At 35.6% G+C, this 19,465-nt stretch overlaps 1 protein-coding gene across 2 annotated transcripts in view; it reads right to left on the bottom strand.

Annotated features, from left to right (window-relative positions):
• LOC123873188 (cell wall protein DAN4-like) overlaps nt 1–18,614 on the bottom strand; it is a 39,981-nt gene extending 21,367 nt beyond the window's left edge. Inside the window, exons 1-2 of one of the 2 annotated variants that reach the window (XM_045917911.1) lie at nt 18,414–18,614; nt 7,458–8,705 (exon numbers count right to left, since the gene is read on the bottom strand). The gene's annotated coding sequence lies outside the window, so the exon portion shown is untranslated. Of the gene's footprint in view, nt 1–4,218; nt 4,270–7,457; nt 8,706–18,413 lie in introns of those variants that run through there. The other variant, XM_045917912.1, reaches the window with a different exon arrangement.
• Nucleotides 18,615–19,465: the final 851 nt, after the last annotated feature.

The following is a 19,465-nucleotide window of genomic DNA, read 5'->3' on the forward strand; positions in this document are numbered from 1 at the left end:
TTAAAAGACAAACCAACAAACTAACACAATTTCGCACTTATAATGGGATTTGGGTAGTGTTTGTAAGATAATAATTTTTGTAATGATTACCATTACAAATTATTATCTTACAAATTCAACAACTGACAATCAAAAGTGTACAATGGTCTTACTTATTTTGAATATAATATAACTTGATTTTTATAACACCAATTTTCAAAATGCTTTATTATTTTTATAGAACATGTCTATATAACTTAAAGCCCTAGTCATTCAAGTTTCCAATGTCAAGAATTTTAGATGCGTGCGCGCACTTCGAACACCGGTAACATAAGTTTTACTTTTAAAAAGTAATAAACGTCGAAATAAGTAATTATAGATTACCAAGTAAGCTATTTAAACATGTAGTAGCTTAATAATGTATATTTCAAAAAAAATTAAATTAAAAATTTAAAAAACCCCCGACACATAATCCTCTAAAAAGTAAAAAAATAATAGGTAAGTATGTATGGGCCCTTTAAGAATAGTATAAATAGTAAAGTTTTTATCCAAGCGTTCGTTGCGCCAGGGGACCGCTACCTATCATAAACTATGAAAGTCATCTGTTGTAGAAAGAATAGTCTTTAGCGGTCCCCCGACGCAACGAACGCTTGGATAAAAACTTTACTATTTATACTATTCTTAAAGGGCCCATACATACTTACCTATTATTTTTTTACTTTTTAGAGGATTATGTGTCGGGGGTTTTTTAAATTTTTAATTTAATTTTTATTTCACGCTTTTTAAACTTTTATTCATAAATTACCGTTTATTTGTGCCATTCTAAAACCCAATTTCTATAATAATATAAATCCAATAAGGCAGCTAATATCTCTTCAAAAGTAACATCAATGTTATGTTAATTATATGTTCCATGAAATATTTTTGACCGAACATCACTAAATCAAGAATTACCTGAATGACTCACATAGTTTAACACGACCAACACGAAATATCTGTTTCTAACATGTCGTTGCTTTAAAAATGTACCCATTTTACGTAGTCGTATAATAGTTCGCTTTTCAAGATATACCTACGATTAAATTGAAATCGACTTTCATCCGATGAAATAAGGAATAAAGTGGCTTGTATTTCATTTTGTTTGTTATTGCATGTCAAATTTTTATTTGACATAACTTTCAAAAACCGGTCAAGTGCGAGTCTGCCTCACACATGAAGAGTTCCGTACAAGTTTTTTTTATGTAATGACAATTCAGTTGTCGGATTTTTCTCTTTACTTGGGCCACAGGTGTAGAGTGCTTGGGCTATAAGATATTGCTACCTGCCTTTCATGATTCTACGTAAACGGGAAGTACCCAATTTATAAGTTTTGATTCTCTTGAAAGATGACACACAGACAGACAACGAAGTGGTGAAGGAAAACACCGTCAGGAAACCTGCATGCTTGAGAGTTGGCCATAATGCTCCCTCAAAGGTGCGTGAGGTGTGCCAATACAATGTGTGTAGCTTCTCATTCTGAGAGGAGACTTGTGCTCAGTAGTGAGCCGGCGATGGGTTGATCCTGATGATGATGAATTTTAAACGTATTTTGTCAAAGTAAATAAGCTGAGTTCAAGCAGATAAAATAAAAAGAAGGTGCGCCAATCATCCAAACCTGCGCGACAAAGCGACTACGATGCGGGAACCTCAGCCGCGCGGAGGGTCATCGCCTCCTACGATATTTAATGGTGCCATGCACACCTACGCGTCTACAACAGTCGAGGCTACATGTTTTTTTTTTCTACAGATACCTACTGAACCCTAAAAATAGTTTGACTATGGTTTGGGTTTGGGTTGATTGTTCGTGGCCTTTGGTTGACTGTTGGATATTATAATTGAATTGATGTTTTCTCGTTTAACTGTGTTTATAATATTTTATAAATTAGAAACTCCGCGCCTACGATCCAAAGTATCGGAGTTTTCCAAAACATTATTTTCAAATAAATAATTATGTATCTAGGCAACGTCCATCTTGACAGCTTGACATTTGCCAATTGACATAATATTATGAACCTCTGTTACAATAGTGAAAGATCCCAGGGCCACCAGCCGTCACGTATTTTCTGACGAATGAAATGTGGACGATTGAGTAGTGTTAGTATGTACTAAGAACGCATGCCTACAGACCTGCTAGCTTGCTTAGACGGCCAATTTTCAGGTATCAGGTAATCAAGGTACATAAAAACATTACTTACCTCGCGTAAATTCTCCAATTTTTTTAATTTTTAGCTGATTTTTTTTAATATTAATAATTAATTGACATAAGTAAACTATAAGAGAGTGAGAGAGAAGTCAATATATCCTAATACATGTCTTACTCAGTCTCATGCGCGTAGATAATGATGCCCTCGCGCTCAAACCCACAGAGGCATTAAAATTTAATTTAGGGGATGATTGGCCCTCTGGATCGGTCTGTCTTCTTGTAAAAGGTTTTAAAATAGTTGTCTGGTAGACATATATAAAAATGGAGCATCAGAATTTACGTGCAGTTAAGTAATTACTTATTTTGGGAGCTTTAAAGCGTCTGCAAAGCAATACGGCCGACGCGGGAAGTGTCTGGGAGTATTGGCGACACATTTTAAAGGATATTGCCTAAAATATACGTAAAAATCAGTTTGGAGAATTTACGTGAGGTAAGTAATATTTTATGTACCTTGATTATCAGATACCTGAAAATTGGCCGTCTAAGCAAGCTAGCACGTAGGCTAGGCATGCTTTCTTAGAACTTACTAACACTACTCAATCGTACATATTTCCTGTGTCAGAAAATACGTAACCTCTGGTGGTCCTGGGATAAAAGTAATAAGAAAACCAGAAAAGAGCTGATAACTTCCAAACGGCTGAACCAATTTTTTTGGATTATAGCTAAGAACACTCTCGATCAAGCCACCTTTCAAACAAAAAAAACTAAATTAAAATCGGTTCATTCGTTTAGGCGCTACGAGGCCACAGACAGATACACAGATACACAGATACACAGATACACAGATACACACGTCAAACTTATAACACCCCTCTTTTTGGGTCGGGGGTTAAAAAAGGCGAACATTCTAATGCGTTCAATTCTATCTAGAACTTTCCAGAAAGACTTTCCTTAAACATACTTTAATAATATTTCTTTATAGACTATTATTTACTTTATTATATTTATGATTTTAACGTTTATTAAATGAGTAAAATCAGACTAAATTAACTGGCAGAGATACCTGTTTATTTAGTTTTACAAGTTTTTTTTTAACTTTTGTAACTATCCGTAGCTAGGTTATTATTCGAAATAACTAATTAACATAAAGATAAGTAGGTTATTTATTACAGTTATTTGCTTCATGTGTTTTATCACATAACTAATAAAATAAAGTCGATACAGTTTACATGAAAAGCACTTTCTTAATTAGCAACTGAAACTACAAAGCAAAAAAAAATTGTAAACATGCGCCAGAAAAAATACGAATTACGATTTGTATTTACGATTTGGACTGTATGAAGTTAGTAGGTACAGTCCGTATATAATGACTGTCATGTCATAAGCACGGTTTACCTAGTAAACTCATCATGATCAACCCTACGCCGGTCCACTACTGAACACGGGACTCCACTCAGAGTCCACAGGCCACGGGTCCAGTTATAGGCCACAGTCTGCCAGGCAGGCCCAGTACGATACCTTTGAGAACATTCTGAACAACTCTCAGGCATGCAGATTTCCTCTGCATGCCTGATATTTAGCGACTGATATTTAGTTGCTTAAAACGCACATAACTCCAAAAGTTAGAGGTGCTTGCCTGGGATCGAAGCCCCGACCTTCGAAATAGGATGCCGACATCTAACCACTAGGCTATCATCGCTCTTCGTATACTATTGGGACACGATTAAAAACCTAAACTTAGAAAAAGTTAGTCAAAATCTAGGTCAACGGGAAGTACCCTATAGGTTTTCTTGACAGACACGACAGACGGACAGACGGACTGACAGATAGACAACAAAATGATCTTATAATGCTTCCGTTTTTCCTTATGAGATACGGGACGCTAAAAACAGGCACAAATATAAATTAAGAGCTGTTGCGTGTCTGGAATCGAACCCTGAACTTCTGAAAAAACCCGACCTCTTAACCACTTGGCTATAACCGCTCTTCGTATACGATCTGGACACGATAAAAAACCTAAAAGTTAGAAAAAAAAACGGACACAAAATAAAGCTTACCGTTACAACCAGTCTGGCCACACACGCTCTTCACACAAGGTATAAGAAGCAACTGATGGGCCGTACGGGCAACGGTATATTGGTCTACTTCCGAGGTTTTCTTCGCGTTTTTACTGTACACGCAACGATTCAGACACGATTTTATACTATACAATTTCAGTGTATTTGGTAGGTACCTACTTGAGGTACAAAAAATTATCAGAATTAGCTTAAAGTAAGATTCCGTTATGAAAGGTTGCGAAGCTGGATTGACAATGGGCAGGGTACATTTAAAAAACTGATAGACGTTGAGGTCCCAAGATACTAAAATGGCGACCTGGCGATAGGCACCAGAAATGACCCCATACTTAATGAACAGACGATATCAAACGAGTTGCAGGGATCCGTTGGACTCAGGCAGTTTAGGTTCAGACGTTGGGGTCCCAAGTAGCTAGCTAGAATCGCGACCTCGCACTGAAAAGCGCAGCGTGTGAAGACCCCCTCACTAAGTAGGCATACGACACTGGGAGCCGCTGAGTTGTGGAACTGGTGTGTAGAAGTACCTACAAGAAACCTATGTCCAGCAGTGGACGTCTATAGGTTGATAATGATGATAATGATGATGAAGGTTTCGTACTTGGCCAGCGTGGTAGACTACGGGTCTGCCTACCCGCACTCAGCCAGTGTGGTGGACGGTGGGCAAAACCTTCTCATCCTATAGGAGACCCGTGCTCAGTAGTGAGCCGGCGAAGGGTTGATCATGATGATGATAAAGGTCCCGTAGACGTACTTAGTACATACTACTCCTTGTAGGTATTAAACTCATCCTTGTAGGTATTAAACGGCCACCTACCAATAGGAAATCAAAATAACGAATCCAAACTCCAAGCAGACTAGACCCGTTCATGACTACGGAATCCTAAAAACCTACCCAGGTTAGTCCAGTAATCTATCAAACATCAAGAATAGAATAGAATAGAATTTTATTCAAATAAACTTTTACAAGTGCTTTTGAATCGTCAAAATAATTTACCACTGGTTCGGCGGTTCAAGCTGGCGTTTATCAGTTCAGAAACTAACTAAAATATTTTGTATAATAAGTAGTAGAATCATTTCAAATCATCACTAGCTATAAGCTAACTACTGAGCACGGGAGAAAGTTAATGATTAGGCCATAGTCTACCACGCTAGCCAAGTGCGGATTACCTCAGAACGAAATACCTTCTCGACATTAACTGCATTACAGAACGCGATCGTTTGATGCTGATTGAAAATGCATTTTTTTCTAAACTGCAATCGAATCCTAAGCACAAAAACTGCAACCTCTTAAAATATTTAAAAGCGCCATCTATTGAAAACTGTGTGTAGCACGTCGCGCGTGGCTTATCCAAGAAGAGAAAAGTTCGAGTCAACGTGCTATTCGCATCGTAGTTCCAAACCTTACCGATAGATGTCGGTATTAACAAGTTTAAAAGGTAGTTTTGTATCTTGCCGTTAGATGGTGCTACTATTTGTTTTTTTTTGATAATTATTTGAATGGTTCGAGAGAAAAGGGGAAAATAATAATTAATTTTATTACTTTCAGATTACTGTTAATTTTGAGTTAATTGAGTATTAAAGCTTGTAGTCGTGTATAACTGAAGTAGAAATGTCTCACTCAAGATATAAACAAGTGTAAATTAAAAATTTATAACACCCCCGACAAGTGAAGGTTACAAGTAAGAACTAGAAAAGAGCTGATAACTTTCAAACGGCTGAACCGATTTTCTTGGATTATAGCTAAGAACACTCTCGATCAAGCTACCTTTCAAACAAAAAAACTAAATTAAAATCGGTTCATTAGTTTAGGAGCTACGATGCCACAGACAGATACACAGATAGACACGTCAAACTTATAACACCCCCCTTTTTGGGTCGGGGGTTAAAAAGACGTTTAGTAGGTAAGCACTTATTAGTTACCAGTTGCAGAAGCAGAATAACCAGTACCTATTCTCTAGGCACTGAAATTCCGGAAAAATAAATAAGTTTCTCGCAGCTTTGAGTAGATAACTTAAATTGTCTACTCGAGTGTAAAAATGTTATCAGAATCGGTTCAGCCTTTGCAAAGATTTATCCGGAAAAGTTGTAGCACAAGACCACGATAGTTCCCAGTTAGATCTACTAGTACTGGGCTATTTGAAAAAAAATATTTTTGTGACTGTCTTGTCTTGCTGATACAGCTATGTACTCAAAAGGTTATTTTTTTCTCGACCTACGTACGCTCAAAAGTAGACGGACTGAAAATAATTTTTTAATACAGTTGCTCAAAAAGTGGCGTATTGCAGGGACGTATAGCGTTCGGGATGTGGGCTATTACATACTCGTGCTTTTTCTTTACCTTTCCCGCACTCGTGCTTTTTCTTTCCCAACTGTCAAAATATTAAAAAGAAAAACCAACCATGAAGTTTTTACTAAAAAAATTCATAGAAGTTTTTATGATTCATGCAAATACGTATTTCTAATAAGAAGCTACTAATTTGTTTCAATATCAGATTTAATGATTTGATTGAATGAGTTTGGTTAGGTTTCATTTCATTTCATCTCATTAAATTTCATTTTCATTTCATATCAATAAAAAACTTCTACTGAAGACTTGGCTGTATGGGCATAGTTCCCTTTGCCTACCAGAATGGGTGAAGAAAAAAAAAACTCTGCTTATATTCTACGGTTGGCGCCATTTTTCAGAAATTTTCTTTGCGAGTTTAGTTGTTGGTTGCCTAAAATGAGTAATTTCGACCCTAGTTTTTTATATCTATTAACAATAAAGTTGTTTTAAATTAAATTAAATTAAGTTAGTTGAGTTTATTGTGTTTTTATTATTTTATTAAATTGCTTCATTTTTTCGCAACTGTATTAAAAATAGTCGTTCAGTACACGTGCGGAACCGTCATTGCAACTCGTTCCGACTGTCAACCCTCGCCTTCAGCTACGCCTCGGCTCGGGTAGACATTTGTCGGAACTCTTTGCAATGACAGCCTTTCCGCACTTGTAATGAAATATACTATTATAACGAGTGTTTGGAGCTTGGCAAACATACAAATAGTCAGTTTTGCCTATATTTTGAAATAGCTACATTTGTCACAAGTTTTCGATTTTACTGCGTTTCATCTTAGATCAAGCTTAGATCATTAGATTATTTACATAAAACATTACACTAACACGTACATGATGATCATTAATTTTACCCACAACATTATATTATAGAAACTGTAATGACTTACCTGGAATCATAATTCTATCTACGGACGATCAATCTTCCTTCACGTACAACTCCGGACAGCAATTTTCTTCAACATTACCACATTAGCTTTTAAATTACATCTTCATAGTAAAGCAGCTTTATCTAACAGAGCCTTTTCTCCAATTTCTTATTACGTCCACGTATTATATGACGTAATTTCAAAATTGCCTATTTAACCTTTACAAACATGCGGTCTATGCATAAAAAGGTCTATTACAAAGATTTTTTGCTCTCATCACAGTTTGTAGTTAAAGCAAGTTAATCCTTATCACTATTGCATAAGATTTTAACTCTTCTTTTTCCAAATTCCTCGTGAACACTGCTTTCAAACGTATCCAATATCCACAAAAAGTCTATTACAATTTTATCATTACTATTTCTGATGTGTATAGGCACAACAATTTAATTTGTATTACCATTGCATAAGATATCATCTTCAATTTCACCGAATACTGTGTTGACTTTGTCGTGATTACTTCAATGTTCTTTGTAGTTATGTTCTACTTTTTCTTCGATAAAAAATACGATTGAAGTATCTAATAACATTCATTCACATATCAATAAATGTCATTGTTTATTCATTACATAACAAAACTTTCGATTTTAATTCACGGTTATCAACATAATGTTTGTTTAATTCTTCTTCTGGGTTAGTATATCTACTGTGGTGGTTTGTATCATATTCTTCTGTAATTATTAACTGATAAACTACTAACGATTCACGATTGATTAAATCTTTGAATGTTCTTTTCGTTAACTAGTATGTTGACCTTTTGTTTTATAATTTGTTGACTTCGTATGCGGTAGGTATATGTTGTATTTCTTTAATTTCACTTCATGGTCTTCATTTATAAGTATAAGTAGGTAGATGTTCTACATCTATTTCTTTGTCAGATTATTGTTAATATAGTAGGTAACTTGCTTTGGACAAAACACAACTCAATAACTCTAATTTGTAGTTCACAGTATTTTTTCAATACAATTCTTATCCTCATCTATATTTGAGGCAGCTACTGTTTTCATTTTCCACTGATTTCTTACTGATTATGAAGTAATATCCATGATTTTATAAAATTACTGGTTCATCTGTTCCATCTTTCTTTATCTTGTCAATCTTGATGAAGCTTGTCCAATACAATGAAAGCCTGTAAAAACGGTAGAAACTCTGTGATTTCTTCCACAATTCGCTCTTAGTTTTACGCTTTTCTTAACGACCCCAGCACGTTGCCTGTAATAAAAGAATTATACGTGATCAGTAAGTTTTACTTTCTTCTTATTACTACATGGATATACAGGATGCTATAGAAACCCATCGTTTAAGTATCTATCTAATAGATACCCACTTTGAATAAATTACTTTGACTTTGACTGTAATTTTTGCTCAAACTACATAATAGTTTCAAAAAAAAAATCAAAAAAAGAACTGTTAAATCAAACTAATTGTTTAATTTAACGTTCAATTCAGGAGCTAGTATAACAGTTTAATAAACTTCTGGACCTAGAAACTTGAGATTTCGCATGTATACCTATAGGTTTTTTCTCCACTTTAGAAAAGATTTTCGAAATTCCATCCAAGCGAACCCGGGGCAGGTAAGCCAGGTAATGTATTCATTTGGATGATGATTCATGATACTATAGGCATATCAAGAATAAAGTTTCTAATCATAATTCTTCTAAAAAATAAAAATATCGGGAAAAGCTACCAGACACACTTTCGCATTTAGAATAATATGGATGGTATGGATGGTAGTATTAGAATAGTATGGATAAGAATTTAAAGAAAGTTTTCCTACATCTTAGTATAAAATTTCTTTAAAAAATAACACACCATGTATAAAGGAAAACAGATGTTATTATGAAATATGATGTCTCACGCTGATTAGATTGGAGTGCCTATTTGACTTGGCCGTTTGTAACGATGCAGTCGATAGATACCCATTTATTATCTCATCATTCAGTATGCCAATTATTGTCAATGATCTGTGAAGATATTCTTAGATAATACTTGTCATGCTCAGTAATGTTATGCAATTAGAAGGAACAATAAGACGCTTATTACCCGACTGCGGAAAGCCAAAAGGAAGGGTTATGATTTTAGCAGTCTATGTATGTATGTTTGTATCCAGATTCTGTGTGTTCCACCGTAGTGCCTAAACCTAATGAGGTGTCAATTGATTCGTTGTAAAAGTCCGGGTGATATAGGCTATATTTTATACGAAAAAAATTGACCTAACGGATGTTGCATCAAATAAGTGGGGGTCTCCAAATTTTTTTTTGCTATTGTATGGAGTGGGATGCCAAATGAAAGAGGAGAAAATTTTTAGGTCATCAGTATAAATGAACAACAACATTAAAATATACCAAGCGACAGAAAATCATTTTTACTCTATTATTCTATTTTAGGTTGGGTTTTAGTTTTCAACTTTTTTTTCAGAAAAGCAAGAGCATCGAATTAGACTTTGCTGAGTATAGTCACCTTCAGGTCTTCGGTTCAGATCATCAGGTGGGGAACGGTTGGAGAAGGAAGGCGGAGGACCGTGTTTGGTGGCGCGCTCTTGGAAGGGCCTATGTCTAGCCGTGGACGCTATATAGGCTGATGAAATGGAATGAGTATAGCCATGTGGCTATGTGAATTCACAAAGATTAAGAAACTCATCATCATCATCATTATTAAGCGATAGAGGTCCACAGCTGAACATAGATGTCGTCTGTCCACTTTACGGTACGATACGGTACTATAAGAGGTCCTGACCACATCAGCTTCGCAATCGTTGAGCTATGTCGGTTGCTCTGGTTCTCCTACGGTTCCCCTCATTTTTGATTTGATCACGTAGAAAAACTACAAGCACAGCTCTCTCCATTTCCCGCTGAGTGACTCTTTGTGAACTTTATTATCAAAGAAACTCACTTTCAAGTTTATTTCATGCGTGTACCTAATAATCGTTTATACAAAACATTAAAATTCACTTTCAATGGTAAACGACAGTATTATAATCTCCATTGGTAGGTTCTTTTTCACTTTAGTCTCATACTTTCATTGAGATATTAAATGTCGTTCATCTCTCCGTAACTTTGCATTGGGGGCATTAAACGCACGACTTCTGGCTAATGCCGACAGTCGTCACGAAATTTCTTATCAAACTCATGTTTTCAGTCACGACTAGGTACGTGGTTAATTGCGCACGCATCACTATCACAATCAGCTTCGAAAATGTCAACTGGAATTGATCCATTCGATTTACTCTCAAAGGCCTTCCACGATCCCACGACCGCCAGACGTGTTACGTATTTATTAGGCCAATTTAAAGGCATCAGGTGCTCAACGTTTGAAAAAGCGGACTGAAATCCGAAAGGTCGGCGGTTCAAACCCTTGCACTATTATCGTTCCAACTCCTACGAGTCCCCTCCCCAACTAAGCGTAAAGCTTGTGCTATCACAAGCTTTATTAACATGGCTAGTATTCTTTTTTTTACAAAAAAATATGTTTTTAATAAGACAGATAAGGCTGATAATTGAACCCTAGACCTCACATTTATTATTGTACGTTTCGATTGTTGCGCCTAAGCGGTCTGGGTATTGGAAAATTATATTTAATAGGTGACTCTGACTAGGTAATGTTAGGTCAGAGATCGAAGGGTCAACCAATAAAGGCTCTACCCTGTTATTTTCATTCATTATTTAGGTAGGTAACTATTCGAAATTACTACGTTTTTCGTCGAGAAAGCTTGTGATGAAAGATATGCAAAGTCGAATACAAACTTGATAACATTTTTGAAGCCATATTTTGATTACCTATCTGTTTTTAAAGAAATTACGTGCCCATATAAAGATAATATGTCCCAGATTAGTAAAATATGGAAGGGAATAGATGCCTTTCGAGATGTAGTCTTGGGGTCGAATGCTGAACATCACCTGGAAATAGCCCTCGGCTATCAAGTCCTTGTATCTTTCGGTCATATAGCCAGGAAAGAGATGAGTGACATAAAAAATCGGTCAAGTGCGAGTCAGACTCGTACACGAAGGCTTCCGTACCATCGTACAATACATAACACTATTTTTTTTTTTTTTTCGTGGCAGCCATTTTAAAATTTATATTATTTGTTGTTATAGTAGCAATAGAAATATACATTCTGTTGAAATTTCAGCTCTCTGTCTATTACGATTCATGAAGTACAGCCCGCTGGCAGACGGACGGACGGCTTAGTAATAGGGTCCCTTAACATCCTTCACGTACAGAACCCTAAAAAGTCCTTGCTCACAGGGAAGATCGAAGGAAAGAGGCCACGCAGACGTATAGTCCAAAACATTGGATGGACTAGGTGAACGAAGCACTTGACTCTGGCATCTAGTGCTTGCGATATCGATCATTCAGAGATTTCTTATCGGAAAGGAGCCACGTACCACAATAAGGATTGAAGGAAGGAATAAGGATTAGTAAGGAATAAGGGAGCGAATTTTTGAGGAGAAACTATTGTCTCATTCGTCGTCGCGCTGTGTGTGTCCAGGCCTTTACAGTTTTATCCAAATTATTCACGGATCAATGCAAAAGGAAAGGCGAAACAAACTTTCAGATTCCGTTTACCATTGTCCTTAGAAAGTTAACCTATTTTCAAGTCGCTGCCAGTACCTGCGAGTATGTAATATTCAAGCAGTATAAGCAACATCAAAGTAAGGTCGGATTTCCCATGCACAGAGACAGACTAATATAATCCTACTAATATTATAAATGTGAAAGTGTGGATGTTTGGATGTTTGTTACTCAATCACGCAATAACGGCTGAACGGATTGGGCTGTGGAATGGACATAGATTATACCCTGGATTAGCACATAGGCTACTTTTTATCCCGGAAAATTAAAGAGATTTAATAAAAATACCCTAATTCAGACAAAGAAGAATTCAGAATTTCAGTACGATTTTAATTAATACCAGAGGATGCCCGCGACTTTGTCCGCGTGGACTTAGGTTTTTAAAGATCCCGTGAGAACTGTTTTATTTTCCGGGATAAAAGTTGCCTATGTCAATTACAGGGACGTAAGCTACCTCGGTACCTTTCATACAAATCGGTTAAGCGGATGGGTCTTTAGGAATCCCGTGGGAACGCTTTGATTTTCCGGGATAAAAAGTAGCCTATGTCGTCCCCGGGATATAAACTGACCCTGTACCTTTCGTCAGAATCGGTTAAACTGTTGGGCCGTGAAAAGGTAGCAGACAGACAGACACACACACAGACAGACAGACACACTTTCGCATTTATTTATAATATTGAGTATGGATATGGATAGTTAGTAGCACATACTATATAGCTATAGCATCGCTTATATGGTGGAGAGTTAATCTAAAACTGCAAATAATAACACAATTAAAGTTCATGGGGTAACAAGGTTATTGATAGAGAGTCGATTATAGTTATATCATGGGACTCTTCGTTGCCTACTTCTTATACGAATAACTTTTTATTGTTCAATAAGTAACTACCTACCTACTAATCAACTGATATTAAGTATATTAAAATCTTTATGTTACTTATTCAATAACACAATTTCTCTTAAATTGAATAAAAAAGTTGCAATGCATAATAAATAACTACAGTAGTTTGAAGTTTGTATGAAAGTCAGTCAGTTCTGAACTCCATTCCTCACGATGTATTTTGTACCCGACTACGGCAAAGCCGAAAGGAAGGGTTATGATTTTAGCAGTGTATGTATGTATAAATAAAGAAAATATTCTAATTTGGTAGACAAATAAAATCATTGGGAATGCCGTCAATCAAGGATAAGAAATACGCTGTCGACAACGCACGACCACGGCCTTTGTATTGAATCTCACTTAAGACGATGATAGCACTAAGCACAATCTTGTTTCTTTCTTTTTAGTTTATTTTACTTGTACCAAGTCGGGTTCAAGTTGTCTAATTTTTTTCCGTAGTCGGGTTACAGTTTTTTCAAGTTTTTTTTATTCAACGTTTAAGCAAGTGATCTAAGTGATCATTAACTGCTTAAGGCGCACGAGAGAGGGTCTGTCCGCGAAATTCAAATTTACTTTGGTTTTTCGTAATTTGTAAACTAATACGACAAAGTAGGCTTATGGTATTCTAATTCCGACAATGGCAGTATCATCTCCACAGATTTACATAAAAATCTTTACTTGAAAGTTTTTCGTAGGAGTAAGGCGTAGAGGGTAAGATATTTTTAAAATAATTTTGTATATTTCCGGTTTTAATTCTACAGGGGTGACGTGCTCACTTTGCGACCAAACTCTTATAAATTTTGATTAAAAAAACCTCTTTACGCTTTTATGGGATCCGATGTCACCATGATAATGGTGAAAAGTAAAAACAAACGAAAGTCCACAGCAATTTGCATGCGGGACAGTGTTCAGAGAGCACTTAGGTATTTCTTGTCTGTCATCTTTCGTTCTCAACAGGTAACAGCGTGACTGTAACAATATAATGGTGATATTATTATAATTTTACTTTCTTTACAACGCTACTTATGTACAATGAAATATACAAATATAGTTCAATTTAGTGTTTAGGTAGAGTCTTTGAAGCGAAAAATTCTTAAGACGCGTTTGGCGATTTTGGTATCGGTAAAAAGCAGCGCTGCATCTTAGGCTGCATTATCACTTGCCAGCAGGTCTGATTGCAGCCAAGCGCTTCTATACTAAATTAAAAAGTTTTGGGAAAAATTTCAAGGTCGACATGCTAATGTTAAAATAGTGCTCGAACTGTCAATTATTGTGTAAAAACTAAACAAAGGTTTTAATTTACAAATTATGGCATCTTATTTTTAATACTACCAGTAATTCATTTGAAAATCCAAAAAAAAACCATTATAATTCTATAGTTTTTTGTTTTCACTTCTGTCGGCATTTGGTGGTCTCCTGCACTAACTGCAATTTTCATATTTTTTTAATATTTTGATCATACATTTGTTGATTGTTTACCATAATTCTATGCATTAGGTGATTCTGTTTTCTACTAAGGAGCCACTTAAAAACATAGGATTTTAAACTGGGCAATATTGCAATGATAATATTTACAGGTTTATAAATGTTTTTAGGTACAGAACATTTATTATTGATGCCACGCGATTTCATTGCGTCCACATTTAAAACTATTAGATATAATATTAATAGACCGGGTCTAATAAATATAAATCTTGCAGAATTATATCAAGTAAAAAATATATCATTGATAAATAAAAGTATCAAAACCAGGCGAGGGTATAAAAACAATAGGTAAGTGACATTTCCCGTAGTGTTGCAGGTTTCTAAAAACGCGTAATAACTGGGATCAAGAATTTCACTGGATGTAGTGCACGTATTCTAAATGCGTGTCAATTTTTTTTGTACGATCAATGTATAATAAAAATGAAATAGGATTTTTATCAATGTACTCAACATAATACCTATGACAATCATCCCAATCACGTGTACTTAAATCTTTATCGATTTTCGGAATAAAAATCGCAGTTGTCAACAATAAAATAGTTACGTTAAAGATTTAGGTACGTATGAAATGATAAATCTTGATCTTTTCTGGATCGACAAAACACAGCTGCACACGATATAGGTATTTTCACATTTAGTGAATTTCTAGCTAGACCAATAAAACCTATTTTTTTTTATTTGTACCAGAAAGTTGTAACTAACAATAAAAATAAAAATAAAGAAAAAGTTGTCAGGGAAGCACTTATCTCTATAAAAGATCTCTACCAGTGACCCTTGGCAGTGCGAGAGGTTGTAAAGGGAGTAGAATAAAGAAAGAGAAATTATAGAAGAGAAATTAGAATTTAGAAAGATTTAGAGAATAACTTATTAATATTCTACGCACTAAATCGCAACGTTTTGAGCAATGCAGTTTGTACAAGAGGGAAAAGATAAAGCTCCGTCCAGTCCATATATTCTATGGTCCAGTATAATTGATCCAAGACTCAGCCTTATCTGTTGCAGTGGAAGTCAGTAAGGCACGGAAACAAAACAAGATTATACAGCAAAAAAGGCACAAGTGAAACCACTATCACTTTATTTACCACTGGTCACAACATCTGTCTCAATCGTTACTCCATGTTACTTCCTATTTTCACTGAAATTATTTGCTAATTAATTTATTCAAGAGGGGTTTCTCCGTCACTCGCTTCATACAAATGTAGTTCCAATTTCATTTGAATATTAAGCAACCAAAGTCCATGAAATTTTGCAGACATATTCTAGAAACTAATATCTATGTCTGTGGTTTTCCAGGTTTCTCTTAAAATATTCGGTTTCAAAGTTACGCGGTCTTAAAAATTTACATACAAATCTTTGAGCCCCTGTAATTTTAAAACTACATATTTTTAGAAAAATCTAAAACACCACAGACACAGATATTAGTTTCTAGAATATGTCTGCAAAATTTCATGGACTTTGGTTGCTTAATATTCAAATGAAATTGGAACTACGATTGTATGAAGCGAGTGACGGTGAGAGCCCTGTTAAAATCCGGTTGATACCATATAAAGTACACCCACATTTACTACTGACGGTTTTACATTAGCCGTGGGGACGTAAAAAGTTAAAATCATGATAAAGTAAGTAAGTAAGCTTTCTTTTTGATGCACAGCTCCAAAAAAATAATTATAATCGATTATTTGGCGTCAAATTACAGTTTGTCACACTTGTTTTATTGCATCAGAAGCTGCAACTGGATACAATAAGATTAAATGGTCATTATTTAAGACGTTGATAGCCTAGTGAAGCGGCGATAGCATAGTTAATTCTTGGGATAGAATTGCAAAGTCAAAGAAAAAAACTTTGCAATAATTTCTTTTAATAATTTATTTTAGTTATTATACATATTATATTTTTTAAGGTTTTTAGTTTTAGATTCATTGTTTGAATAATTTAGATTTTATATTTGGGATTTTATAAACTTTGCAATTGTCAAATTGTGCATTGTAAGGATTACATCTCCTGAGGATGCTCCGGTGTCGGAGCGAAACGTGTATCGAGTGTGTTCTGGTGGATTTGCGTGGTGTTGAGTGGTTGTACTTGGAGCTTGCTTGATGGCTGGCTTTTCCTGCACGCTTAGCAGTGGGAGGGCGGGCGGTGTATGCTGCTTACTGCATGTTGTATCATATAGATTTGCCTATTTCAGCGGATTATAGCAAATTAAGATTTCCATTCCTTGGATATCACGGACTTCCGCAAAGTCACTAGCGACCCGCCCCGGTCTCTAAGCTCATTTTCGTAAGGATCTCTAATTTTTTGGAAATAAAATATAGCCTACTAGAGAATGCCCGCGACTTCGTCCGCGTGGATTTAGGTTTTTAAAGATCTCGTGGGAACTGTTTGATATTCCGGGATAAAAAGTTACCTATGTCAATTACAGGGAGCAAGCTACCTTGGTACCAAATTTCATACAAATCGCTTAAGCGGTTGGGTTTTTGGGAATCCCGTGGGAACTCTTAGATTTTCCGGGACAAAAAATAGCCTGTGTCCGTCCGCGGGATATAAGCTAACCCTGTACCTAATTTCGTCAGAATCAGTTTAACTGCTGGGCAGTGAAAAGGTAGCAGACAGACAGACACACTTTCGTATTTATAATATTAAGTATACTACGTGAAAGAATTTTCAAAATCGGTTCACTAGTTCCAGAGATTACTTCCTACAAACGAACTTACAAACTGTACCTCTTTATAATATTAGTATAGACAGGGGAAACTTTGGAAGATAATCATCCCATTGGTCCGATGACATCACCAAGAGTGAGGGGAAAACTTCGAGGAGGCTCGCCCAACACCGAGAAGAATGACGTACCTACACAATAGCCACAGGGCTAACAAAGAAGAGAAGAAGAAGATAGATTAGAATAGAAATCGTCGATTCAGGATCGAACCGAGAGAGAGAGAGAGAGTGAACTAGAGTGAGAGAATCACTCTGGTTCACCCTGGCCATGTGGTGCCATCGACGTTCTCAGTGGTTAATGTAAACCGGGTCGGTTGATGCGATATGTCATGTGTACGGTCTAAATTGCGCTCATTATGATTACAATCTAAGAGCTGGGTCGGAACAAGACTTTGTTTAATAATACTTTTTAAGATTTAACATTTATATTTAAAAGTTTCCTTAAAAATGTACTAACAACTTACCTACTTTCTTTGTGAAAATTAATAAGAGATACCCGCGAATTCATCCGCGTGGATTTAATTTTAAAAATTCCGTGAGAATTCTTTAATTTTTTTTTAATGTAGGTACGAGTACCTATGTTTCGCTGGCAATCCTCCGATATGGTTATCGCAGACATTGTATAGCTTAACACGGCATTTTTTAACCTTATTCTTTTCAGATTGTCAAATAATTTTAGCCTATGTCACTCTCCAGCCTCCAGGTCTCGTCGAACCGTTGCTCCTTTGCGACGTGATTGAAGGACAAACCAATAAACCAACAAACATAATATTATACATTACATATATTATTACATAATATTATGAGTCGGTACCAAGTGATAAGAGTCCCTTACCTTTATTATACCTAGATGCGAAAGTGTCTGTTTTTTGGTTTGTTCTTCAATCACGGAGCAATGGATCAACGGGCCCATATATGTTTTTATTTGATTTTGATACAAATCATCTAATCATTAATGGATCACAGATGCCTTTTAACAATATTCTGATTATGATTATTGATAGGATATTACATGGTTGAAAATGAGAAGAACTTTTTTTCTCGACATGACGTAGGAAAGGCCACGGAAAGGCATTGCCGATTTCTGAAGAAAGATTTATGATTTCAGATTTGACGAATCAAGAGTTGTTTAACTACCTACTTATACAAGACTTGTTGAATAAAAATCTTTCTATCTCCATATCTTTTTGTAAAATTCAGATGTACAGCGATTTTGGAAAAATAACATTTCACGAATTCGCGATAATTGTATTAAAAAAAATACTTACATGCATTTGTAAAGCAAAAGAACACACAAATCCACAATTTCCAACCACCAAGCACTTGCACAAATTTTCAAAATTTTTCAAAAAATATATAAACAGTATTGCCACTAAACGTCTTCTTCCCAACGCTCACAAGAACATAATATCAACAAAATACCCAGCAGAAGTTACAACAATGTTTAATTTACACGAAACTGAACTCTATCGCACTGGAATAAAGACGTGGTCTTTGATCAACTAAATTGCATTTACCCTGAATGATCTTATATTGGGATTATTTAGACGATATTGAACTCAATCTCTTTATCATAAGGCAGGTGGCCAATTTCATAGTAAATACATAAAGGTTGCATTTATGGTAACGTTATATAAAATTGAACTCTACTGCATTGTAATAAAGCCGTAGTGTTAAATTGTATGGGAAAAGTGTCCATTTCGAATCAGTACTTGTTTTGTATAATTTTATGGTGGTTACGCGTTTCGAAGACTAACTACCGGTATTAAAAAAGGCATCTTTTGGACAATACTCTGTGGCGCAGTGGTGTAAGTAAAATAGCTACAGGTTGCGAGTTTGAACCTTAATTGAGTCAGGTGAAGTCAACCAATATTCACAGAATTAAAATTGGTCAATATGTTATGGGTATTATAGGTATGCAATGTATAAGAAAAGAGCTACTAAAGATCCACGATTGTCAAAGTAGAGATAACGTTGGAGACCTAAGCCTCATCTGTGGCAGAAGGGCTGACTCATATTTGCGCAAAGGATCAACCTGGCTGTCCACTACCAAAATGCACAATATCGGGCATGATTTGTTAAGTTATTACATAAGGCTAGATTTAAGTTTTATCATAGGTACTTAACATTTTCAATTTAACAAAAAGGAAAACAATTCTATAAACTTCTAATTATTCTAACATAACGGACAGAAGATCGTAGATTTAAACCTCCATAATTGGACTATTGCTTCCTAGAAACATCGATTGTAGATCAATGTCTCTGTAATTCAATTTAAAATGCAGATCAATCTAGTACCGTGAAGTTAGAAAAGTCGACA

The sequence above is a fragment of the Maniola jurtina genome, chromosome 16, assembly GCF_905333055.1.
Source record: "Maniola jurtina chromosome 16, ilManJurt1.1, whole genome shotgun sequence".
Taxonomy (NCBI): Eukaryota; Metazoa; Arthropoda; class Insecta; order Lepidoptera; family Nymphalidae; genus Maniola; species Maniola jurtina.